General features: G+C 38.1%; 1 long non-coding RNA gene across 2 annotated transcripts; it reads right to left on the reverse strand.

Annotated features, from left to right (window-relative positions):
• Nucleotides 1-17,471: 17,471 nt before the first annotated feature.
• LOC103931049 lies at nt 17,472-19,636 on the reverse strand. 2 transcript variants are annotated; one of them, XR_007258303.1, is made up of 4 exons: nt 19,430-19,636; nt 19,151-19,283; nt 18,279-18,330; nt 17,472-17,790 (listed from the first exon to the last, which is right to left on the reverse strand). It is a non-coding gene; the product is annotated as an uncharacterized LOC103931049 (long non-coding RNA). The 2 variants fall into 2 exon arrangements; XR_007258304.1 differs by having other exon boundaries at nt 19,140-19,283.
• Between the last annotated feature and the right edge of the window lie 8,027 nt (nt 19,637-27,663).

Below are 27,663 nucleotides of genomic sequence, written 5' to 3' on the forward strand. Positions count from 1 at the left end.
TTGAACACAGTTAGCTCCGTCCAAATTTTGACACAAACAACACCCCCAATGCTTTTTTACAGCACCACCACACAAAGTGTTTTAGTTTATTTGGAAAATTTAGGGCATGTTCAGTATTCTACTTGAATCCAACATTTTAAACTCAAAAACACTTTTCAAGTATTAGATCTTGAGTAATTGTAGGGTAGGACTATTTTAAAAACTAAACTCAAAACCAACTTAAAATTTTGCCTATTTGTTGGAATGACCAAAATCAAGTTTTTAAACTCTCTCTCTCTCTCTTGAATCTTTCAATGCACTTTATCTATTCCTCTCTCTCCTCTCTAGCTCTCTCTCTCTCTCTCTCTCTCTCTCTCTCTCTCTCTCTCTCTCTCTCATGTTTCTCCCCTTCTCCTCTGACACTCTCTTTCTCTATCCTTCGATACTCTCTCCCACTCTTCCTTCTCCCTTTGGATCTCCATGTCCAGTTGATGTTCCTAACTCTGTTGTAGGATGAGAGTTTTTTATTTATATTTTAATTGTCAAGTTTTTTTTTAAAAAGAATTAAATCTTATACCAAACAAATTTTTGAATTTTAAAGAAAATTTTCCTTGAGAAATGTTTTTAGAAAATGTTTTGAGAAATGATAATAGGTTTGAATAGGATACCAAATAGGCGCTCAAACTTCTAACTACTTTTCTACCATGCAACTGGCACCGTAGTACAGCCGGCTTCCAATCCTCTTTATGCACCAATTCTCTATTTCAATCCAAATGCACAGCCACATTATACCCCGTTTTCACCGATTAAACACCATTAGTACAGAGACCATCTTGTTGGATCAATTTTACAATAGCTCCACTGAATTTCATTTGAACAAAAGAAGTGTGGGGATTGGATTCCTGAGATTCATGGTGTTGGTTGGGCAGCAGGAAGTGGAGGAAAGGATAAACTGGGAATTTGCAACAAAATTAGGGCTGAGAAATCTAAGGCAAGAGGGAGTGGAGGTCAAGGGAGATCTGAGACACAAAGCAAGAAAAACCAAACAAAAGGAAAAGTAAACAAGAAGAATTAGGATTGCTACCGATCCAGGCCACAACTAGGATCAGCGGCTGCAAGGGTTTGGAGAAACAAGGAAACTCTCACAAGCAGAGATAATATTTTTTCTATGAACATCTTTTGATAGGTCAAATTCTTTAACAATTATATGTTGGAAACCTTTCTAACTAGCTGTTGACCCTAAAAACTATTTAGCCTACGTGGCACGCAGGCCGAGTAATTAATAAGCTAACTATGTCATTCAGTTGAATGTGGGGCGTGCCAACTCATCGGCCAAGTTCGGCTGGGGAGTAAAATGTATCCTCATGTGGCGTTAGGTGTGCTGATGACTTCTTGATCTTGCGATTCCAGCCAACGAAGGAAGACATCCCGGCCTTCGGGTTCTAGAGCTTGAAGACAAGGCTACTATTTTTGCAAAGTTCAATATCAAATTCAACTTTCAATGTACCGAATGTAGTAACCTGGTAACACCTTATTTCACCGAGAAGGTTGGTGTGATGGCCTCTTCCAACAAGTACTCGAAAATCCTTGTTGACCGAGACTTGGATAAATAACCAGTCGATCTCCAGTGCTGTTTATCCAAACTGAAGGTGCTCCTTGGTAGGCTGATTCTACGGCTCTAGTGTTGTTCCCAAACTAAAGATGTTTCCAGCTCCATTATTGTTTGTCCAAACTAAAGATGTGGCTAGTTGCCTCCACAATACTATTTATCCAAATTGAAAATGTGTTGGCGAGGAAAAAGAAAATAAAAAATCTCAAGGTGTTTAAAAGGTTTGCACAGGACAATTGTGTGTTGAATTGGAGAGGCCCTTCCGTTGCACGAAGTCTCATATTTATAAGAATGAAAATACACTTGGACGCGAAGTAGAACTCTACCGTGCATCACCAAATCACCTACGGTGATAATCCACTTCTTTTCTGATAGCATCACACCTTGTTGTAGATAATGCACTTAAAATCACAAGTGGATAAAAACACGGCATATGCCTTTTAATGTTCACCTGCTAATCACTTCACATGCATGACCCATCCAAATATGCCTCATGCAATTGATTTGAAAACTATGTTTATTAGGATAGATCCTAATATTGCATGAACAGTCTCCACATAATCTCTCTCTGCTGCCGTGCTGATTACATGGAGTTGTAAGTCTCCAGCTGTCCAATCCCTAATTATTGCATCATTACCCCAACCAGCTGTGTTCTAGATAATATTTAGATATTTTAATATATTATTCAAGTGAGAAATATATAGGGTTTAGGAAGAGATCTCAAAATTATGGAAGAGATCCTATCTGGATCTTTCCCACCAAATCCTAAGGATCAAGAGATCCTAAAATTTAATCCAGCAGCTACAAATAGAGAGTCCCTTTAAAAGTTATAATAATTGTAGCCGTTAGATCAAATTTCAAGGATCCGAATCTCCTAATCCTTAGGATTTGGTGGGAAAGATCCAGATGGGATCTCTTCCCCAAAACTATCTTAACTATGGTGTCATCCAACAGTGTATGAGTGGAGTTCATTCAATGACCTTGATTGCTAGGGCCGATGAAGTAAATTTGGATCGAAACGTAGCTCTCCAGTTTTCTTGAGCTTCGGTTTACGAGCCGAATGATTAAGGAAATTAATTAATTCTTCAAACTCAGTCAAATCCAAAGACTTGAATAAGCCCCTTCTCAATGTAATTAACATTCTTCAACCTGAAAGACCCACCTTAATTACAAGGAAAGGAATAACGTCTTGCTGAACTCGACGAATCAATTTTGAACTGTAAGAAAGGTCTTTAAAGAAAATGCTGGCAGTAGATCCTTCAACCCCACCGAATTAATCATAGGATTGAGCTTGAATTTTTCTGATGCCGAACAAAAGATGAGCTTCCACCAAATTACTCACAAAGAACAAATGTCATTGAATGACATTATCAATTGGCCTAAAGCTTTTCTGGACAAATCACCGTACTGCATGTGGATTCCAGAGCCATGAGAAATCATATCCCACCAAGTGTGTTCCATTAAACTCCACCGAGTATGCAAATAATGTATGCTCACCGAGCACAAACACGACTCGGCGAAAACATATCACCAGCAAGCCATATCCAGAATTTTCCATAGCTCGCTACTTACGGCATATTCATCTGTCAACAACAATGGCTAAGGGCCACTTGCCAGCTACAGAAAACAACTTCATTAACCTGGATCTTACTCTGCACGTTGGCAATACAATGCCAAGTTGCTTCATACTTATCTTTCTCCACCGAATAGCCCTCCATGCCCAGCTCAGCGACTATCAGAAAATAAACATGGTAGCTGGCCTTCGTAATTTTCTCATTTGAGACATACAAGACCAAAAGCCATATCAACTGGAGCATGTCTTTCGAATTTGCCCCCCAAGAATACGCTACCGTCGAAGCTCGGCGAATACAAATCATGATTTCCACGGTGGTGCGTAGGCCGAGTAACTAATGAGCTAACTACGTCCTTTAGTTGATGTAGGGCGTGCCAACTCATCGGCCGAGCTCGGTTGAGGAGTAAAATTTGTTAATGTTGCGTTGAGCGCGCTACTGACTTCTTGATCTTGCAATTGCGACCGAGGAAGGAACACGTCTCGGCCTTTGGGTTCTCAAGCCTGAAGATAAGGCTGTTAGTTCTGCGAAGTTCACGAATCATCGGTGCTAGGTTCAGTCACAGGTGATTATATTCGTAAGAGTATAAGCAGGTCGAACCAGCTCCAAATACGGACACAGGTACTCAAAAGAGATGTATGTCTTGATGGTAAATGTGGTTCGACAGTCAAAATGCTGAACTTTGAAACTCACTTGTGAATATCCAATCATAAAATCACTTGGCGTTCAATGTGCCGAATATAGTAACTTGTAACACCTTACTTCGCCGGGAAGACTAATAAGATGACCTCTGCCAATAAGAATTCGAAAACCCTTCTCGATTGAGACTTGGATAGGTAACCAGTCGGCCTCGACGCAGTGCTATTTATCCAAACTAAAGGTGCTCCTCGGTCAACTGACTTTACGGCAACAGTGTTGTTTATCCAAACTGAAGATGTGTTGGTGGAAAAAGAAAATAAAAAATTTCAAGATGTTTGAGAGGTTTGCGCAGGGCAGTTGTGTGTTGAATTTGAGGGGGCTTCGAATGATGCATTCCCCTTCTATTTATAGTGGCCAATCCCACCTTAGCCAAATCAGAACTATATTCAGATTAGGATTCTTCTTCCTAGTCCTACCAAGGCTCGGCCAATCTTACTCCTACTAGGACTTTGAACCAAACTCTCTATCTGGCCACCTTCACTTCTCAAATCTCACGTCCTTACTCTATTGAGACTGCTTATCATACTAGGACTTTGACCCATCCGCTCTTATCCAAATCACTCCTTCTTGCAATAGGACTCGGCTACCCTAACTAAGCAGTTTATGACCATTACACAGCCTATAGTACATTTGGAAAAGCTTTGGGCCGTCACAAAACTACGCTCAGCTTAATAATATTATTTTAGGCCCAAACATTGCCCCTTCGCTTCTGAGGTCTTCGGCCTAGAACTCTTTAGCCGAATTTCGACCTTGAAGAAGTGAAATCAAACCCTAAAAGATAACTACAGGATAATGAAATGCCTCAAATATCTCATATATTGAGCGCATTTATGATGCACGATCACACGATCTGAATTCTCTTGCACGTCTTTTCACGTGTCAATCATTTGGTTAACCTAGCAGCCCTTAATCATGACCCTCGAAAACATGCTCTGGCCGAAACGTCTCTTCTGCATTAAATCTGCCGTAACACGCAATCGTGCGTCCTTAAACTGCGAAAACCTCTATCCTTTCCCCCGGATTCTCTAAATATCCATAATGAAAAGCAATTTCCCGGTCGATTCTGCCCCAAAGTTTGAAAATCAAATGCTTGACCTTCCTTCCAGAATGCCAATAAATACCCAAATTCCTTCCATTTGCATTTTACGCTTCCAAAAACCTTGAAAATCCTCTTGCCATTTTGCTTTCAAAATCCCAGAAACACTTAAAGCTCTTAAATCAGAAATTCTTCCTTCAAACCCTAAAAAATTCAAATCTTCATCAATGGCTTCCTTCATCTCATTGCTCTCTGACGAGTGCAACAAATGCAAAGACTTCATTGACTGGAGCGCCATCAAAACTCTGTGCTTCGAGAGTGATTTGAGCACCACTCATCAAATCCTGGGGCCACTCTTCAAGGACACAGTGTCATTGTCCATCACCACGCTCTTCAAGGCTCACTGCCTGACACCTTTTTTGTTAGGATTTGATTGGTCAAAATGGGGCCTGACAAAGCCCCAAGGAGTCTGGCTACAACTAACTCAAACTGAGCAACCTGGGTCAACCGGATGGAAAAATTCCTCTGTTAAGAATGGAAAGCTTTTGGCATCTATGATGCCATTAGACTCTCGACTATGGAGATTACCATGAACAAAGAATTCCTTATGGCAGCACTAAGCCTCTGGTGCTTGGCCATCAACACTATGATCCTTCCTTTCGGCCCTATTGGCCCACCATCCTCGATATCTCAGCTATTCTTAGAATTCCTCCATTTGGTATCCCAATAGATGCGGCCTTTGTTGGATGTCTGTCGAATCTCGACTTCAAGGCACTATTTGACGAACGGGTCGTCGAGACGCTGAGTCAAGATGGTCAAGAGCCTTCAAAAGAAGTTCAGAAGTTGCATAAGAACTTCTTCAACAACAACACCTTTATCCTCCACTTTGCTGGCCGAGGGGAGGCAAGTCTACGAAAGGGAGAACATGAAGCCTTCTTATTTTACTGGTACAACAAGTTTATCTGTTGTACCAAGTTAAACAAATGCTTGGTCGAAAATATGCTGGTGGCTGAAGCCTTAGCTAGTGGTCACACCCTGGCACTCAGTTCAGCCGTTTTAGCCAATCTCATGCACTGCTTGGCCGAAGAAACCATCAACAAAATCGACCCACACCAGGGTTTTCCAACTTTGGCTGCTGATTTATTTTGCCACTCTTCGGCCAAAGATCTCCAGCCTCCAACCTACTGAAGCACTCGGCTTTCAGTTAGCTTCTCGACTGACGCCTCCTTACTGGGCCAAAGAAGTTTTCAAATACTTCTTCGGCCTAGATGTCATTTCTGACGATGAATTTTTAATATGTCATCATCAAGAGTACCCCTCCTCAATCAGGTTTCTTACATCAACATGGAGTGAAGCTGAAGATGCTGATCTTCATCAAAACTAGGGGTCGTTCATGTTAACATGTGACCTTCCCCTCGACTGCGACGCTCATCTAGTAAGCTGGGAGGTCTACCATCCTCACTTCACTGCTCGACAACTTGGTTACCTTCAAGGTTGCCCGGTGCCTCTACTTACCTCCCGCTCCCTCCTAGGCCGAGGACGCTTTTTTGGTTCTTCGGAGAAGGAATGTCGAGATATCGAGAAAGAGTTTCAAGAAAGGTGCAAGAAATTCCGCCTTCGACCAACTGTCCCTTAATCTCTTAGTACTGATACCTTTGGCAATTGGTGGGAAGAATACACATGGGACTTCTTTGGCACACTAGTCGAAGATGTCGTCAATAAAATCTTTCGCAACGATCCAAAACAACTTCTGCCCCTCAATCCAAAAAGACAACTTAAGGTATACGATTATCTTTACCTTTATTTCTTTTTTTAAAAATAAAAATAAAAAATAAAAAATAATAAAATAAAAAAAACTTACTCGACTTTACTAATTTGATCTTGCTTTCTCAGATGGTCGAGTGCTAAAATAGGCAGACGTGATTGCCGCAGCTACGGCCAGGAAAAAATCGGTCCCCTCCAAGAAAACTAAAGCTGTCATGCAAACCTTGCTGAGCAAACGGCCTCGCCAGGAAACCGAGATGGCAGATGAAGCCTCTCGTCCCACAAAACGTGTTAAGAAATTGGTGAAGAAAAGAACACTGGAGATTCACGTTATCTCCAGCCAGAGCACGGGAACGACCACTCCTAATGTCTTTCCTCCTGCTTCCGTCATTCCGGCCTTGACGGAGAAATGGCCAACTCCAACTAACCAAGCGCCCTAACTTTCAACCGGTCCTTAGGGTCATGGTCACCAGTTGCTACTCTGCTAGTCGAAGAGCCTGCAGCTTCGGGGCCGGCCACCCATTTTAAAAGAAGTGACCCCTTCGGTCGCGAAAAATCTCCCTAAAAATAAAAAACAATCAACGATCATCTTGGAAGAGGTATGATTATGTTGTTGGTAACTCTCTATGTCTCATTAAATTCAAAAGTATTAACAGGTTTTTATTTCAGGATGATGAAACGACAAGATTCCCTGGCGAGTCGCCCTCAACCAGCCAAACGTCCTTCCACTAATCCTCCCCTTGTGGTCGAGGTAACTAACCATGTCGATTTTCCTGCAGCTAACATGGAAAAGGCCTCATGGTGAGCCTGAAGCGATGGCGGAAACACCCATTCACCTGCAGGATCAGGACCTTGGTACTCTCCCCCAAGAAGCCACTTCGGCCTTCATAAGTACCCATATTCCTTTCCTTTGGTCAATCTTCTGTCTTAGAATTCTAAATCAGGAAAATATTAAATACCAGGTGACTACTTTCTCATTTCACCGAAAATTCTATACGCCGAAGGGCGTTATCTATATTTCCTAGCCACTTCATTGGCCGTCGAACGTAGATAACCTTCATCGGCCACATGAATTGAGAAACAATCTAAATCACTGGGCTCGGCCATTAAGTTCTCTAGGTTCGAGCAATGAACCAAGGGACATGGCCGAAGTCTCATCTCGGCAGGTTTAAAACCAATTCTCTCTGTCAGTTTTTGTTTTAAGATTTTCCTTTTGCCTCAACTCTTTTCATATGAAGCCTTTATGGAAAGTCGAGTTCGATGCTTTTATTTCAACTACTTCGGAGCGGCTGGCTCTTCGACGACTACCACCAGAACCCCCTATATCAACGACTAAATTAGATGCCCATGTCAAGCTGCAGGATTTCCTGTCTCTCTCAACTTCACAAATTCTTAAACGTAAGGGCCTTGACTCTGTAGGGGAGTGTCTATATGATCTTGCAGCTGATGGTCAATTGAGCAACGAAGTTATCACTCGAGCGTCTTCTACTCTAGAACAAACCTGAGAATATTTTGGTATTTTCGAGAAAGCTCTTCCGGCAGAAGACAACTTGAAAGCTGCAATGGTCACTCAAGAAGCTTTTCGTCCAAGGACAAAATCTTTTTCATTATCAATTGACGAATGCATTGAACAATTATTAAGCCCACCGGGCATAATAATTTGGGTCTAGGTCTGGTGTCCCCTAAAATGTGTCTCATTTGTGTTTCCTTGCTAATATGTTGACATGTGTCCTTTAACTTAACTTAAAACTTAACTCTGTTAACTTTATTTATTTAACATTTAAATTTAAAAAAATCCAAAATAATCAAAAACTATTGAAATGAGGTGAGCAAACCCAAATATGATTCTTCACCTTCTTTTACGTGGCTGTTGAGTGAACAAACTTCTCTGTTCAAGCTTTCTAGTAGAAACTGAGATTAATGAACAAGCTTTTGCGTCCCTGGATGTATAAATATATATCGACACACTCATATATATATATATATATATATGTCAAATATATATATGTATATCGACACACTTATATTTTTTTTTTTTTTGTCAAATATATATACACTGAATAAGGTACGGATATACACACACACACACACATATATATATATAATTGAACCATTTATAATTTTCTTGCTGAAATATTCATATATAAATTTGACTCTGATATATTGTATTTTTCATTTTTCCTTAAGGACATGGACGGAGAAGATAATACCAGTGAAGCATATGAAAAGCCATATTTGAAATAGAATTCTTCACTTTCTTTCCATGGGTGTTGAGTTGCCAAGGTGAACAAGGATTAATGAAGACAAAATTGATTATAGGAGTTAAGGATTAATGAAGACAAAAACGATTCGAAGCAGTGGGACTACTGCTTACTGGGTAAAGAGTTGAGTAGGCAAACTGAGGGCTTTAGTAATTATCGATTGTGTGTATGTTGTTGTTGTTATTCTCGTGCAGAAAATACAAAGCTGCATTTTTCACAATATACAAAACTAGAACTGTAGTGCTCAATATTTCAATTTGAGGCGAGTGAGATTATAACAAATATGAAATCATCATTCATAGTTGAGTTGATTGAGTTACACAAAACCAAAACTATAGTACTATATATGTCCTTTAAATGCAAGAACTGATTTGTGACTAAATGAAAGCTCTTGCAGGTGCTTGGTGTCAAACGAATTTCACTCTAAAAACAAAGTAAAATTCATTCTTTTGTTCCATTGCTTCACTGGGATTATCTTCTTCGTCCATGTCCTTAAGGAAAAATGAAAAATATAAGAGTCAAATTTATATATGAATATTTCAGCAAGAAAATTATAAATGGTGCAATAAGTGTATATATATACTTCTTCTTTCTTTTCTTTTTGTCAAATATATATATATAGGATTCATAGCATGGAGTTCCTTGATCACCTTTTAGTTGGCTTTCTCATTAATCTCACTTTGTACCAGAAAGCTTGAATAGAGAAGTTTGTTCACTCAACAGCCACGTAAAAGAAGGTGAAGAATCCTATTTGGGTTTGCTCACCTTGTTAGCCCAATAGTTTTTTATTATTTTGGATTTTTTTTAATTTAAATGTTAAATAAATAAAGTTAACAGAGTTAAGTTTTAAGTTAAGTTAAAGGACATGTGTCAACATATTAGCAAGGAGACACAAATGAGACACATTTTAAGGGACACCAGACCTGGAGCCTAATAATTTCATCAATTTTTGTTTTTAACTCAAATAACTTAGCTGAATGGGATTTCTCCATATCATCTTTATTGCCAATAACCATATCGACTATCATGGTTTCGGTGTCTAAAATCATGTCTCAGCCTTGTTCGTCATTGGAGCACTTATCTGACGAATCATTTTCTAAGTCGATTTTTTGCTCAGAAACTTGAACTTTTTCTTTTAGGCCAACCAAATTTTTAATCTCGACAGAAATAATTGATGGCCCAGGTTTTTCTTCGATCGGCTTGACAATTTTCTTAGGCCGAAGTTTGATTGTGGCCGCAATGGCTAATAGCTCCCAGGCCTCTTGCCTTTCTTTTTCAAGAATTCTTCTCACTTCAAAAAAAATTTCTATGCTCCTCAAGAGTTTTCTTTCCCCCTAAAGCGTTTTTTAAATAGGCGACCAATCTCGTCCAGTGGAGCCTAATCAAGGTCTTGACATATCATGTGAACTTCGTAATTTTAGCACTAGGTCCCGCTATACGTGCCAAAATGTTGATCCTAAAAACTACTTAGCCTACATGGCCCACAGGCCGAGTAATTAATAAGCTAACTACGTCATACGGTTGAATGCGGGGTGTGCCAACTCGTCAGTCGAGTTCGGCCGGGGAGTAAAATGTATGTTGATATGGTGTTGGGCACGCTAATGACTTCTTGATCTTGCAATTGCGGCTGAGGAAGGAACACATCTCGGCCTTCGGGTTCTAGAGTCTGAAGATAAGGCTGTTAGTTCTGTAAAGTTCAATATCAAATTCGACTTTCAGTGTGCCGAATATAGTAACTTGGTAACACCTCACTTCACCAAGAAGGCTGATGAGATGACCTTTTCCAACAAGGACTTGGAAATCCTTGTTGACCGAGACTTGGATAAATAACTAGTCAGTCTCAAAGCAGTGATGTTTATCCAAACTGAAGGTGATCCTCGGTCGGTTGATTCTACGACTGCAGTGTTGTTTATCCAAACTAAAGATTTCGTCGGTTGCTTCCACAGTGTTGTTTATCCAAACTGAAGATGTGTTGGCACGAAAAAAGAAAATAAAAAATCTCAAGGTGTTTGAGAGATTTGCACAAGATAGTTGTGTTTTGAATTTGAGAGGCCCTTCCCGTTGCACGAAGTCTTATATTTATAAGACTAAAAATACACTTGGACATGATGTAGAATTGTACCGTTCATCACCAAATCACCTATGATGATAATCCACTTCTTTTTAATTCATTTAATTTGACGATTGTAAATTAAAAGAGGATTGGAAAGAAAAAAAGGATGAGAGTCGAGAGGGGCGAAAAAGGGGAAATTTCTAGGGTTAGGGTTTACCGAGTTGCAATCATTCTACTTGGTTAATCAGAATCTCTTTGCAAATTTCATTTGGGTTGTAGTTAATTGGTTAACTAGTTGGATAACGAAGAGGAGGGAAATTTCTATTAAGGTAGATATCCAAAAGAAATTAGGATTTAGTTATTATGATAAGGCTTAAGATTTCGTTTGTTTTGATAAGTCCTTGTCTCGGGGGGATAATCCTCATCATTATGTTAAAAGATAAGAGTGTGGCGTGCTAATTCACAATAAGATTATCAAGAGACGGGGCAATAACCTAAGGTAGGTGAGTTGGGAGGTGATGCTAGCCATTGTTTGCTGCCTGTAAAATTGATGACCTGCTAACCGGAGTTTGCAAGGTATGTTTCAATTATCAGTGGTTCATTTTGGATGGAGATAATTAGAACACTTGTTAGAAGCTAAACAAACTTCTTGATGTGAATGTGATTTTAATCTCTAGGCTTAATCATGATTTTTTAAAGATTAGATGTTGGTTTAGAGTGTCTTGGTCCAATTTATTGTTTTTCGAGAGCATGCTTGCTTTCTCTGCTGTCTGGATTAGGTTTAGGCTATGTAGGGTGTTAATTATATCCAAGAGCTTGTGTGTGTCTCTTTGCCTTCTAGGTTTGCCCACTTTGTATTCCTGGAACCATCTTAGTAGCTTTGCCATTAGTATTTATAGGTGTTGGTTGATTAGTTTTAGTCATTACTTATCATCCTTGATTCCTCCTTAGAGCTTTTGTACCTTAACCATGATTGTCATTTCCCAACTAGAAGCTTCCTCTTCCAGGCATGCTAGAATTCCCACCAACCCTAGGATCCATGCTTGGGCCAATAAGTTTGCCAATCTCCTCCCTGGTCAACCCCCAGTTGTGGTTGAGGGTGCTCATGGTACCTTCACCATAGAAAGTGGCATTACCAGAGTGTCTACTAGCCTCTATTCAAATCTGAATCTTGAATACATGGAGAGTAGAGTGTTCATGGGTAAGTTAGTGGGTAAGCAATTGGATGCTAGGACCATCAAGTGAAAGTTGGGATAAACTTAGGGTGCTAGAGTTAAGAATCTGTTGTATTTGGACCATTTTGGGCATAGGTGGTATGTTATTGAGTTTACTGATAAGGAAGAGTTGGAGTTTGCCTTAGACAATATGGCCCTGGTATGTTTGGGGTCAAATTTTCCATAGGAAGAGGTGGAATGTTCATTTTAGAGATATGAACCTCATCTCTAATTTGAGGGTTTAGATTAGGATACCCAGAGTCCCGGTCCAATACTGTGATGCTAAGATTTTGGACGTTATTATGCAACATGTGGGTAGCTTTGTCCTAGCGGATAAGACTACCCCCTCGGGGCTCAATGGCTTGTTTGTTAGAGTTCTTCTCGAAGTATATCTGAGGCTCCTCCTGAAGAGAATCTTAGCGGTAAATGATGATGAAGAGTGCCCCATTGCTGCTGATCTATAAGAAGCTTTTTGAACTCTGCTTCTACTGCGAAAGAAAGATAACTGATAAACGTTATTGCCCTGCTGACTATGATAATGATGGTTGTCTCCTTGTGGATAGAATCTTTGAGGATAAACCTTTGGTGTGCCCTACTGATTTCCCAGTGAGTGATGAAACCAAGAGTGAGCTCCCTGAAGGTGTTATGCTGTTATTCCCCTAACCTACTCTAGTTGATGAGTTAGGTTCTGCTGAGGGAGAAACACCGGTGAAGGGTGAGAATTTCTAGGAGCATACCGAGGATGAGGAAGGGTGGAACTCGGTCCTAGTTAGAAAGAACAAAAGTGCTAGTAAAGGCAGGAGTTCTGATTATAGGGATGGCAGAAGCTATGAGAATATTGTACGAGGTAATAGAACTTGGGTGTCAAAGGCTGATCTTGTTTCTAAGTGGTATCCTCAAGCTAACAGAGGGTCTGGTACTGGCAACGTCGGAGAAATGATTGTGATGAATGAAAAGGTTGCTGATAGTGGAGGTAATGTTAAGGGAGTTAAAGAAGTCACTGATCTGGATACCGATGAGGACTTTATGGAAACTGAGGAATGTGAATTTGAGCAAGTTCAATCTGGAGGTAATAAGAAGAGGGTTAGAAGTAAGGGTAAAGGTGAAGTAAGTCCTAGCTACAATCTAGAGGATGTTGATTGATGAAGTCGCTGTTATGGAACTGTAGAGGCTGGGGCTGGCCTGATTTTGCCTCACAGTTTAATTTTCTTTGTTGTCTATGTTTTTTAGATGTTTTGTGTATTGTCGAACCTAGATCCAGCCTTGATAAAAGGCTTAATGCTTTATTGTTTAAGAGGTTCACTAATGTGTTTTTTTGTTAGTGGGGATGGAAGGGCAGGGGTCTATGCCTTTGTTGGAATGATCGAAATATTAATATGAATGTGCTTGCCCATAATTCTAGATTTATTCACTGTGACGTTTTAGATAAGCAAACAAACATTAAATTCTTCTGTACTTTTGTTTATGCTTACCCTAAAAAAAAATCTGCAACCTTAACTATGGAACAATATCATTAATCTAAGTCCTACAAATAGTGAAATTAACCTCTGGCTTCTCCTTGGTGACTTTAACAATATCATTAATCTTACTAAAAAGGTTGGAGGTAATAGAAGTGTCCTAAACCACATGATAGACTTTAATAAGTTCTTGAGTGAAGGTAGTTTAATTTCCATCCCTGCTTCAAGAGTGCCTTTCACCTAGTGTAATGGTCATAAAGATAACACCATTATCTATGAAAGATTGGAAAAGGCTATTACTAACTCTGATTGGTTAAACTTATACCTCAATGCCTTTCTCCATAATTATCCCATTTTTGGATCAGATCATAGCCCAATCTTGTTGGATACTAGTACCTTGTGTAACGTTAATGTTGTAGAAAGTATAAGTTCAAATTTTAGGCTATGTGGTTAACTCATCCGAATTTTATGAATCTTATGAGTAAAGCTTGGAATGATGACATGCCTGGTATCTCTTGTGATAAGGTTAGGGGTTACTTAGGTAGATTCAAATTTCTTATCAAGAAATGGAATAAAGATATCTCTGGGAACATCTTCAACAAGAAAAAGGTCCTTATGAGTAAGTTCGAAAAAATCCAACAAGATAGTATGAGTATACCTGATTCCAGCATTATGTTAAACAAGGAAAGTGTTATTAAAAGGCAACTTTATCAAGTTCTCAGGAATGAGGAAAACGCTAGAGTTAATTGGCTCCAACTTGGAGATAGAAGTACTAGGTACTTCCAAACTGTGAATAATATTCGGAAGAAAAGGAATGAGATTTCTAGAATTAAAGACCACCAAGGTGATTGGTGGTGGAAAGGTGTAGGATTGGAAAATATTTTTGTTGAAGATTTTAAACTTCAATTCACCTCTTCCATCACCCCTTCTAACTCAAGTATTAGTAACTTTGTGGATATAATTGAACCCTATTTAACTGAGGTACACAATTCCTTCATAAACAAGCCTATTCTCGATGGTGAGGTTCTTGAAGCTGTAAATAGTTTGGGGCTCTCAAAGCTTCTAAACCTAATGGTATTCATGCTATGTTCTATCAAAATTATTGGGCCTTGTTGGCGAATCTATTACGAACATGGTTAAAGATTTCTTCAACACAGGATCAAGTCTAAGGTTGATAAACCATACGCATATTACCCTTATACGTAAAGTGGCTAACCCTATATTGGTTTCTAATTTTAGACCAATTAGCTTATGTAATGTCACTTATAAAATTATCACTAAGATTATGGTTAATTAGATTAAACCTTTACTAACACATTGCATTTCTAGGAATCAAGGTGTCTTTGCTCTTAGAAGATCCATCTAGGATAATATTCTAATTGCTCATGAAATCTTCTCATCATTTAAGGGTAAAAAAAGGTAAGTATAATGCTATGGCTATCAAATTAGATCTTGAAAAAGCTTATGATTTTATTAGCTGGGATTATATTAAATCTGTTTTAATAAGATTCGAATTTAATACTCATTGGATTAACCTCATTATGGAATGTATTACGTCCACTTGCTTTTATGTGTTAGTTAATGGTAAAGCTCATGTCTATTTTCATCCATCGAGGGGCATTAGACAGGGTGACCCCCTTTCTCTCTACATATATATTTAATGTATGGAACCCCTGATAAGACATTTAGACAAAGTTGGTGGGTCTCCTAGGAACAATGTTGGTCTACCAACTTCTCCTAGAGGGTTTAGAGTTACAAATCTAATGTTTGCGGACGACTGCCTGATCTTTGTTAAAGCTACTAATACTACAACTAGGAATATTTCTAAAGTGCTTAATGACTTTTCCTATACTTCTAGAAAAAAAATAAACTTCCATAAGTCGTCACTTTACTTCTCCAATAACACTCTAAATCATACTAGGAATGATATTGTTAATATTCTCTAAATCCAGCATAAAACCATTATTGGCAAACACTTAGGGATCCATAAAATAATTTTCTAGAAAGACCTTATTAATGCTAAAGAGCTTATTATTAAGATTCAAAACAAATTATCCAGTTGGAAGGCTAATACTCTATCTAAGGCAGTGAGGCTTACTCTCATTAAAGCAAACTTTTCTGGTGTTCCAAATCATCCCTGAAAAGATTACTAAGGCTATTGATAAAGAGAGTAGGAAATTTTTGTGGGGAAAAGACTCCAAACTAAACCATGTTGTGTGAGACAAAATTTGCTGCTCTAAAGAGAATGGAAGGTTAGGCATTAGGTACAATGCTTGCTTGGCTAAATTAGGGTGGAAAGTCCTAACCGAAGATCAAAATTGGTGGGTCCAAATTGTTAAAAATAAATATTTGAAAAATGAAGATTTTTTTTAATAATAAAATTAGACAAAATTATTCTTGTGCATGGAAGGGTATCCTAAATGCTAGGGAAGTTGTTAGGATGGGGTTGAGATGGGTAGTCAGAAATGGAGAAAATATTCTTTTCTGGACCCATAATTGGGTTTTTCCTTTCCCTCTTACCATTCTCTTATCTAACTCCCAACTTACTAACGTTGATCATGATCTGAAAGTGAGCCAGTTTATTACTAATGGTCAATGGAATAAACAATTGTTATGTTCTATGGTTGATGTTGATTTTGTTAACAAAATTTGTAGTATTCCTTTGCCTTTAGCCTCTCAAAATAATTCATGACGTTGGGGACCAAATGCTAATGGTAAATTCCCTGTCAAGTCTACAACTTGGATACAGAATTCTATTAATAACAATGTTAATTTTAGCAAGCTTTTGAAAAGGATGTGGAACCTTAATAACTTGCCTCACAAAGTAAAAAATCTTTAGTTGGCTTCTCATTTTGGGAAAACTCCAAACCAGAGACCATTTGGCAAGATATATTAATAATATGCCTACTATTTGTCGCCTTTGTAACTCAGATAATGAGAGTATTAGCCAACTTTTTGCTTACTGTGATTTTGCTAGACAGGTGTGGAACAACCCCACTATATCTAGCTCCTTAAAGATAAATCAAAACCTTAATTTCAATGATTGGCTAATCAACCTGGACAGCAAAATCATTGACGATCTAAGCGAGTTAGATATGGCGTTCCTTATTTGTTGGCAAATTTGGAAGGAGATGAACCTTTTCGTATTTCAAAATAAAAATCTGAATTACACTAGAATTGTGAATTCAACATTAAGTATGAGTAGAGATTTTCGTGCAACTAATCTGGTGATGCATAATGGGCCTTCTGGTGACCAAAAGGTGAAACCCGACCCCATTTGGTGGTCTTCCCCAGAAAATAGTTTTGTCAAGCTCAACTTTGACGGCTCGGTGATTAACCAGCAGGCTGGTTTTGGTTTTGTGATTAGAAATGAGAATGGTTCCCCTATCACTGCAGGGGCGTGCGATGTTGGACAGAATGCCATTAATGTGGCAGAATGTTTGGTGCTTCGTGATGGTCTCTGGATGGAAAACTCAAGGGGTTTTAAGCGCATCATTGTTGAAGGCGGCTCTAAGCTGGTTAGTGAGGCTATTTGTGGTGCCTATCATGCTCCTTGAAGATTGAGGACCATTCTTGCAAATATTCGACAGCTCGCAGGCTTCTTTGAGGATATTTGTTGGAAGCATGCCTTCAGAGAAGCCAATTTTGTAGCGGATGCTGTCACAATAGTCGGTTCTTAGTTAATGGCTTCCATGTTTAGGATAAAACTATTCCATTGACTGCTCATCTAGCCTAACTATTTAATTGTACTCAAACAGGTTGCCCTATGGGCTTTTCTCTTCAATATAGTTCTTTCTTTCTCTAGCAAAAAAAATAATAATCCACTTCTTTTCTGATAGCATCATCTACTTAAATCACGAGTGGATAAAAACACGGCATATGCCATTTAATGTTCACCTGCTGATCACTTCACATGCAGGACTCATCCAAATATGCCTCATGCAATTAATTTGAAAACGATGTTTATTAGTAAGAGTCATGATATTGCATGAACAGCCTCCACATAATCTCTCTCTGCTGCCGTGCTGATAGCATGGAGTTGTAAGTCGCCAGCTGTCCAATCCCTAATTATTCCATCATTATCCCAACCAGCTGTGCTCTAGATATTACTTGCAAGAGTGCCCGTGTTGTGCTGCAGGTTTTCAAACTGTACAAATCATGGAGAAAGTATTAAATGTATATATAATAAGCCATACTACTTATATACATGTGGAAAATGTACTTACAACACTATCTACAATAAGGAACAATAAGTAGCAATGAATTTTCTTAATCTAATGGGCTTGTTTTCATTTTGCTTAGCATCGTTGTCTGAAATCATAAGAGAAATAGAAAGAAAAAAAAAATGAAATTTGTCTATGAAGGAAACAAATTCAACCCAAATTATATATCATAGATGATCTATTACCTATACGGAAGAAGACTTGGTAAAACCATTTTACCACATCAGGAAACATCTACTCATATGATTTGTATTTATTTCCATTACCAATGCCTCAAACTTGCAGGATCTAAATTAAAAAAAAAAAAATATATATATATATATATATATATATAAAAGAAGAGGGTTTACATTGAATGGAAACCGCAAACACAAACCAAAACAATTCTTATAGGATAAGTTAGTAGACTTACAATGGAGTGAGAAGTGTGCAATCTCGCTGCCAATTTGCTAAACCAAGATTACCTACACCAAATTAGAACATTTTAATCCTTCAAACTGTTGATTTCCATATATCAACAGCCATCAAGAATTCTATGAACTTGATGGTCAGGATAAAGACTAGTTGATCAAAAATTGACAACTGGAGGCATTATTAGTAGTCGATCTTGTAGTTCACTTTTTGCTTCTAATTTTTATGCTTCTTTTGTTTCTTCACAATAGCATATGTCACTACAAAAGTACTAATTTTTCACATTAATAGAACCCACGCAATATTCTTTCATATTTTTCAATGAATTTCAAACTAGAGATGGTCACATTTAGGGCTTCTTGATTTACATCCCACTTGTTACTCTACTGTTGTATCTATTAATCCAAATTCATTCAAGAAGCATTCGTCAAATGTTTTACATTTGACAAAATTTGGCAATTCAAATAAAATCCACACAATGCAATCATCACAATCCCCAAGAGCAACAATTGAAAAAAGCAAATAAATTCAGTGATAAGGTACATGACAAAAACCCATTAGGATTAAGATTACACTAAATTCATTACATTCTTATTAAAACGGAATAGAATTCTCTCTCCTCTTTTTATCCCCTCCTCTCGTATTCTCTATTTTGTCTTTCTCTTTCTATAAAAAAAAAATTAATATAAGATGTTGACGTGGCTTAAAACAGCCCAACTCACAAAATGCACAATCAAAACAACATAGCCCTTACTCTAATCTCGCAGAGACTCGAAAGGAATCCCGTGCTCATTCGGCTATATAATTAAAAATAATAATGTTGAAAGAACGTAAAAAAAATCTGTTGTATGCCTATTATTACTTTCGCTGGACCCAACGTAGATTGAAGATTCCTAGTATTTCTTTGCTCTTTTCTGGAAGGGCACGTAGAGCTTCTCTTTATCAGCGGGACCATGCACCTGTGGCACTTTTTGTTCAGTGACCAAAGTACCATACAAAACTTCATCTAAGCCAAACGTAGCAAAAAATTAATCATAACTTTCGAAACGATGTAAAAACTAACACTATTTTGTTGATAAAAATTTGTATGCAACACCTCAAGAATATTAAGATTATATGGTATGGAGACATGGCGAAAAGTATAAAACTTACAGCAGAAAGATGCTTAGAAGCATCCACTATGAGAACTGGTCGCCGTTAACATCAAGAAAGTCGTGTACATACGCTTTTCCATTTCGGCTATACCCTGCACTCTGAATTCTTGAAGCCATTTGTATCACATGATTAGGGAAGTACCAAAAACGAAACTTTATTCATAATTACATTCTTTTTCTGCTTTAAAAGGGTAAAAAATCTAAATAAAGAGTGTTCATTGAAATGCAGTGCAACTTTCAAATAAAGAGTGTTCCTCCTCATATTTCAAGCAATGTGTCAAACATGTTCTCATATCTTGTGCAGAAAAGAAAAGCCAAAAATTGTATAATAATAACAATTCATTGAATAACTGAATATAGGAGGCACATACAATTGAAGAGATGTTTGTCAAGGGTATCATGATGCACATACTCCGCCACCAGCAACTTCTAGTCGCCATCGCAACAATACACAATCATGAAGAAATACCTCTTTGAAAAAAACACTTTGCAAAGATTGCACAAAGAAATTAAAACTACTTGACACTTTTCCAAAAATCAAAATCAGGAACTTCAAAAAATACATTTGAAATTTGCCCTCTTCGTTAACATGTAGAAAATAAAATTAACATCGGCAAACTATGTAACAACCTCATTGAGTAAAAAAAGCATGCATAACGTAGTAGCTTCTACATATGACCGCTCCAGGTTCCAAAATAAGCAGCAGCCTCCTGTCAAGTAATACCAATTTAAGTTTAGATACTTCAATATTCATTATACATAATTTGGAAATAGAAAAAACGTAACATAATCATACCTCCAAATAAAAAATTAGATTAATCAAATTTGATAACATTGTGCCGTAAGGAACCCCCAAATTTCCAGATGAAGAAAAACTAATACAACCTCTACAAAAAAAAATAATCCGAAGATGAAAAATCAGATTCGAAATTCTCAAATCTGGAAGTTGAAATTGAAAATTTCGAGAAGCTACCTCTTATGAGCAGAGGAAGAGATTGATACCTTACCCGACGTTAGAGGTGCTCGGAGTTGACCGAAATCGACAAAAAAGGGCCGAAATCAGTCGATTATTTAGGAGATGGACACCTTGGAGGCAAAAGGGGACTAACGGTGGACAGCACATAATCGTTTATGCAAAAGCTAAAGAGAATTATGGAATTTAGAGGGTTCTTTCGATTTGGATGAATTCGTGGAGCCGGTGGTTTTGGCCAAAGAACCAGCGACCTGTCAAGAACCATATTTAAGCTTTGGTCTCCGACCTTTCAATGGAGAATGAGAGTTGGAGGAAAAGTGACAGATGAAAGCAACTCCAGCATGGGGAGTTTGCTCGAGGGACAGGCCAGGAAAAAAGGCCCGAGAGCCTAGCCTACATACTCCAAAGTGGGGAGCCCAAGGGACGGTGGAGGCCCGAGCACCAAGAGGAATTGCCAGCCTGCGAGCTCGAACTGGATCTGACGCAGGGCTAACGTCATCCAGGCATCAGCCCAATTTTTTATTTTTTTCTATCAAGCACGTGCACCTCACTCGCGCATGGGGGCGTGTCACCCGACACTGTTTCAGCGCCTAAGGCCCGCAACGTAGTTTCAAAAAGTTACTGTTGGGAAGCCACGTGGCTTCCCATGGTTCGTTGGATCTCAACGGCTATATAATGTGACCGTCCGATTTGCAACGGTAAACAAAATAAAAAAATCTTATTTGATATCAACCGTTGGATCTGAGATCAACGGTTGATATTATTCTTCTTTATAAATAAAAAAATAGTTTTAAAATTCAGAAATGTTACCGTTGTGCCACATGGCACAATCTGGAGTGTTGCAATTCAATTTTTTTTTAAAATCTAACAGCAGAGATTAATTAGTTGAATAAAAAAAAATTTAAATTGTAAAAAAATGAATAAAAATCAGAAAAAAAAAATTTGAAATTTTTTAAAAAAATTGTTTTTACTTTTCTATAAATACCTTCTCATTATCATCTACCTTACACCACAATTTTATATTTTCTCAACTACTTTCAACCACATTCCTATCTTTCTCTTGAAGTTTGAATCCAATTTTTTTTCAACAAAATGACTACTAATGCAGGTACGAATTGGACATTTCTTGAAGATGTTGCATTGTGTAATAGGTGGGTTGAAGTTACTCATAGTTCACTTATGGGTAATGAGATACAGTTGCGAGAAATGTGGAGTCTTATTCATACCAATTATCTTGAGAAAATGGGTGGGAAAAGAACCAAAGAATCGATATCCAATTGTTGGAAATTACTTAGCCAATCGTTTAGTATGTGGAGAGACGCCTTGGCACAAGCTACTAATATTCGAAGTGGGGAAAATTACACGGATCAGGTAAGAAAATATTATTTATTTGTTTGTACTATACCCAAATTTACATTATAATTATTTGTTTGTATTATTTATTTGTTACCGACTTTCATTATAATTATTTCTTATCCCGCATTGAGTTGTAACTTCAAGCACAAGCTTGGTATGGTGCCAAAACCAAAACCAAAACCAAACAAAAATAAATCATTCAACCGGTGGGAATGTTGGAATATTGTCAAAGATTGTCCTAAATTCAAAGTTGTGCATGTCGATCCAGAAGTTTTCATGAACAGCACCCCTCTATACTCTACACCTGATCATGCCTCGCATGTTCATGAAGATGAAGCAGAAGAAGTCCCTGAAATGCCCCCCTAAACAAGCATCGGGATCGACCCGTTATCCAATTAGGCCTCAAGGTAAGAAGGCTTCAAAGAGAAAACGGAGTGCTTCGAAGAATGATTATGCAAAGTATATGGAAGAACTTGCTCGCCAAGGTGAATTGACTTTGGCGCGGGAAATGGCGAAATTTGAGGTTGATAAGGCTAGAGAGGAGGCAAATGCTGCAGCTGTTAAGAGAGCATTTCAAGCTAATGAGAGAGAAAGAAAGCTACTTAGGCAAGAAAGGGAACAGGTTAGAGAAGAAAGAATAGCTCAACGAGATCGTGACATTATGAACACACCTTTAGAAGGGAAGTCTCCAAATTCTAAATATTTTTGGAAGTCGGAGAAAGCAGAAGTGGTGCGAATGAGGCGTGCAAGAGAAGTGAGAGCAAGAGGAGATGGTCCTAACACGACAAGAGAAGATCATCCTAGCACCACAATTGGCTAAGTGATGATAAATAGAGTACTTTTTGTAATCGGAGCCCATAATTTTCCAATCACTTTGGGTTGTAATTTCTTATTTATTGAATAAAGTACTTTATGTTGTTTCCAATTTATTGATAATTTATTTAATTTGGTAATTTATTTATACTGAGAGAATCTTTATTCAAAAGACATTTAAACACACCAAATAAAATTACATAAACATACAAAATAACAAAAAACTCACTAAATGAACTAAAGAAACACAACAAATAAAAATTAAATAAACATACCAAAAAAAAAATAAACACACTAAATGAACTTAAGTATCTTGAGCTTGTTTCAATTCCAACTGGTGCTCTATCAAATCAATTTGCCGGGCATTATGCATATATGGCCTTTGAAGTGCACTATATCGTTGAATGATCAATTCATTGTAACATCCATTCCTTTCTAATGGCTCATGTTGCACGGGTTCTTCAGTGGCGTCATGAGCACAATATATACGTGTTTTTGAATTGTTCATCGTGTCATGGCTCATATTCATCAATGGCATCATAATCGTACTCATCTTCCACAATCATGTTATGAAGAATAATGCACGTCATCATGATGGATCGAAGCGACTCTACATCAAACAATCTAGCAGCACCCCTGATAATCACTCAACAAGCTTAGAGGATACCAAAACAACACTCCACATCCTTCCTGCACCCCTCTTGACAGCTTGCAAAGTGTTTTTCCTTTGCACTCGCGGACGTGGCACTGTTCTGACAAATGTTGACCACCTTGGGTAAATGCCGCTTGCTAGGTAGTATGGCCCATCGTATGTATGTCCGTTGACGCAGTACATGACTTTTGGTGCCTTTCCTTGCAGGACATTGTTGAACACTGGGGATTGGGCAAAGACGTTGAGGTCATTTTGAGCTCCTGAAACCCCAAAAAAGGCATGCTAAATCTATGTATCAAAAGATGCCACCATCTCTACAATGATACTTTTTGCTCCTTTTCTATCCCCATAAGCTCCTTGCCATGCACTTGGACAATTTTTCCACGTCCAGTGCATACAATCGATGCAATCATCCTAGGAAAACCTCGCATCTCGCCTTCTTCAGAAGCCTTTGCAAGTCCATGTCAGTAGGTTTCGGAGGTACTCTGCGGTGTAGATAGATTCTATTGCTTCGCAAAACCTCATCAAGGACTCAAGAATGGTTTATTTCCCCATCCTCGTTATCTCATCCACTTGGTCTGTAGATACTCCATATGCAAGCATCCGCAAGGCAGCAATAATGTTTTGCTGAGGAAGGAGACCCATAGCGGCAAAAACATCCTTCTTTTGCACAAAGTAAGAATCATGGTTGCAAATGGCAATCATGATTTTGTTGAAAAAATGTGTTCCATTCTAAAATGACAGTTAAAGTACGTATCAGGGAATGCACTATTACGGATAAAATAATCGTCCAAGAGTTTCGTACCTCATTGTTGCCTGCTTCTATCAAGGTTTCTAGAACGACTAGGCCTGCAGATCTGACCCATAACTTGAATAACTCTACGGGGATGTGAGGCTCTTGCCATTCTTGCTTCATCATTTCTCATTCTACGCTCCTCATCCTCTTCCCTCTCATTTTGGGCCACCTGGAGATTGAACATTCCTTCTAATTGGTTAAACAATTCTTCCTCTTGCTGATCAATTTCCCACAACATCCTTAAAGAAAAAGACATTGTAAAAATGAAGCAGAAATTATGAATAATGATAGAGATTTTGGTGAAGAAAGAAGCAGAAACTATTAATAATGATAGAGATCTTAAGGAAATTGGTGTGAGATTTGTGAGGATGGATGGTGGATTATATGGAGGATTCATAAAGGATTAGGTTGTAGATAATGCCACATGGCGACGTGATTGGTTAATACTCTTATCAGAAATCCATCACCAATAATTGTATTTTCGGATAATGACACGTGACACAATGAATACGATTAAAAATCTTATCGGAAATTCATCACCGATAGTTGTCTTTTCGGATTTTATGACACGTGTCGCAACGAGAACGATTAAAAATATTATCCGAAATTACAAATCAAATTAGTTTGTATTATTTTATAACTTTTCGGATAATGGCATGTGGCGCAACGAGAATGATTAAAAATCTTATCCGAAATTACAAATAAAATTATTTTGTATTATTTTATAAATAAAAAAATACTAATATTTTATTACCTATTGCCAGAGCTATTGAAGTGCAACGGTGGAGATGCAAAAGGCGGTTACTGTTCATTGGGTGGATAGCATAGTGTATTGCCTGGAAGGGTTCCTATGCTGGTACTGCTCTGAGGAGAAGAAATGAGAGAAGACTGCAGAGAAAGAAATGGAAGCGAAAGGAAAAGTCGAGAAGAAAGTCCGTGTAGAGCCTTCGACGATGATTGACGCGTGGCCAAGAAAGAAAGAAGCAGAAGTCAAAAGAAAGATTGAGAAAAAGGACCAAAAACAAAGGGTTAAATGATGAGTGACGAGTGGTAAAGATGGGCATTTTTGCCATTTCACTGTTCATGAACAGTGAAAAACAATGCCAGGAGAACCCAACTTTAGTATATAGAAGATAATATAATATAATTTAGATATTTTAATATATTATTCAAGAGATAAATATATGATTAAAAATCATAATTTCACCCTTTAAATAATAATAAAAAATTATCTTAACAACGGTGTCATCCAACGATGTATGAGCGGGGCTCATTTAACAGCCTCGATTGCTCGTGTGAGAATTGTAGTGTACACATCATCAAGGTCATCAATGGTGGCTGTGTAACTAAGAGAGAAGAAGAGAGGTTGAGAGAGAAAGAGATACAGAGAGAGATAGAGTATTCTTTGATATATTTTTATTTTCTTACTTTAATACAAGCATATCATCTCCTTTTATACTTGTTACATTACTTACTTCTTAAGCAATCTATTTCTCAACAATCTTAACTAACTTTAACAACTATACTGCCTAATCTATTGACATATGGCAGTATCTTGATCCTTGCTCAAGGCTTGATCCTTGTCATCTTACATCCCCATGCAATCTCATACCTGTTCAAACCAAGCATGAGATTGGAACAATGGTCTTGAAATAGGGAAATAGACAAGCTTTAGTTAAGACATCAGCAAACTGCTCCTTGGAAGATACATGTTGCACTGGCCAAATCATCTCGAATCACCCTTTCTCGTACAAAATGATAGTTTATTTCGATGTGTTTAACCCTATAGTGAAACACCAGATTGGAGGACAAATCTATGGCACTGATATTGTCACACAACATTAATGAAGAATCAAGAAAAGACACATGAAGATCACATAATAGTTTTCTGATCCATGATAATTCAGTAGCTGCTATAGCCATTGCTCAATATTTAGCTTTGCTAGAGGATCTGGAGACTGTATGTTGCTTCTTGGAAGCCCAAGAAATAGGACTCGAACCATAATATACAATGTAGCCAGATGTTGACCGTCGATTATTAGGATCATTATCCTAATCTGCGTTGCAAAGATGGTTTTCCAGGTTGAAAAGTAATACCATAATGAATTGTACCACTGAGGTACCTGAGAATCCTCTTGACAGCAACAACATGAGAATTCATAAGCTGATGCATAAACTGACAACACTGATTGACTACAAAGGCAATATCGGGCCTGGTAAAGGTCAAATACTGTAAGGCACCAACAATACTTCGATATTGATCTGGACTATGATATGGATCACCATCATCCTTTAAAAGCATGTGATATGGAAGGCAAGGTGTAGCACAGGGTTTTGAGTTGCTCACGTCCACTTTAGCTAGCAAATCTCAAATATACTTTTGCTGAGAAACAAATAAGCCCTGTGAATGATATGAAATCTGCAACCCCAGAAAATAGTTTAACTGAACCAAATCCTTCATATCAAAGGCCTTGGTTAACTCCATGATTACTGCAACAATATCTGAGGAACTACTTCCAGTAAGAATTATGTCATCAACATAAAGTAACAAGACTACAATGCCAAGAGAAGTGTGCTTAACAAACAAAGAAGGATCTGCAAGGGATGCCTGAAACCCCAATTCTGGATTCGGGGAGGAAACTAGTGAATTTTTCATTCCCGGCTCTTGGACCCTGTTTAAGACCATACAAGGATTTATTTCACTTGCATACAAAATCAGAAGGATGATGAAAGCTAGCAAACCCAGGTGGCTGTGACATGTAAACCTCCTCAGTTAAATCACCGTGTAAGAAGGCATTCTTAACATCCATTTGCCTTAAAGACCAATGGAATTGAGCTACAAGTGCTAAAGTAAGTCGAACAGTAGTTGGCTTCACAACAGGACTGACAGTTTCACTGTAGTCAATGCCCTCCTCTTGATTATACCCTTTAGCAATGAGCCAAGCCTTATACCTGGCTATAGATCCGTCTAGATTCTTCTTGATCATATAAACCCATTTGCAATCAACCAAGTTCTTGCCATATGGAAGAGGAACCAAATCCCAAGTATGTTGAGTATGTAAGGTATCAATTTCTTCTTGCATAGCTGCTTGCCATTCTGCAACCTTACTAGCAGCTTTAAATGATGAAGGTTTTGAAACTGAACTCTCAACATTGGAGATAGAAGCAACAAAAGCTTTCTTTTTGACAATGCCACTTTTAGATCGAGTTTGCATTGGATGTAAACTCACAGAAGGCACTAAATGAACAATAGTGAGATTTTCTGGCTGAAAATCAAGATCCATAGGGACTGGAGACTGTATAGATGTTGATGAATTAGATATAACAAGTTGTAGTGAACTCAAAGACCCTGAAGCACCAGATGTAGGTTATGGGATATGGAAGGTTGAGGAAGATAACTTTGAGGCTCGAAAAACCATATTTTTACACTAAAAAGTCAATCCTGGTACTATTCACTTTACCCTTTATTTTATCTTTATCGTTAAAACTCAAAGTTTTCAAGCCCTTTTTATTAGTTTTCCTTAAAATATAATTCTTAAGGAGAAAATATATCTTTGGGGCCAGATTTCCCTAAAAAATTAAGTCTGGCTTAAATTATTCTAGACCCACCAAACTAAGGGTGGGCACTTGGAAACTGAAACA

The sequence above is a fragment of a genome, unplaced genomic scaffold, assembly GCF_019419815.1.
Source record: "Pyrus x bretschneideri cultivar Hongxiangsu unplaced genomic scaffold, Pyrus_bretschneideri_v1 Contig20, whole genome shotgun sequence".
NCBI classification, from domain to species: Eukaryota; Viridiplantae; Streptophyta; class Magnoliopsida; order Rosales; family Rosaceae; genus Pyrus; species Pyrus x bretschneideri.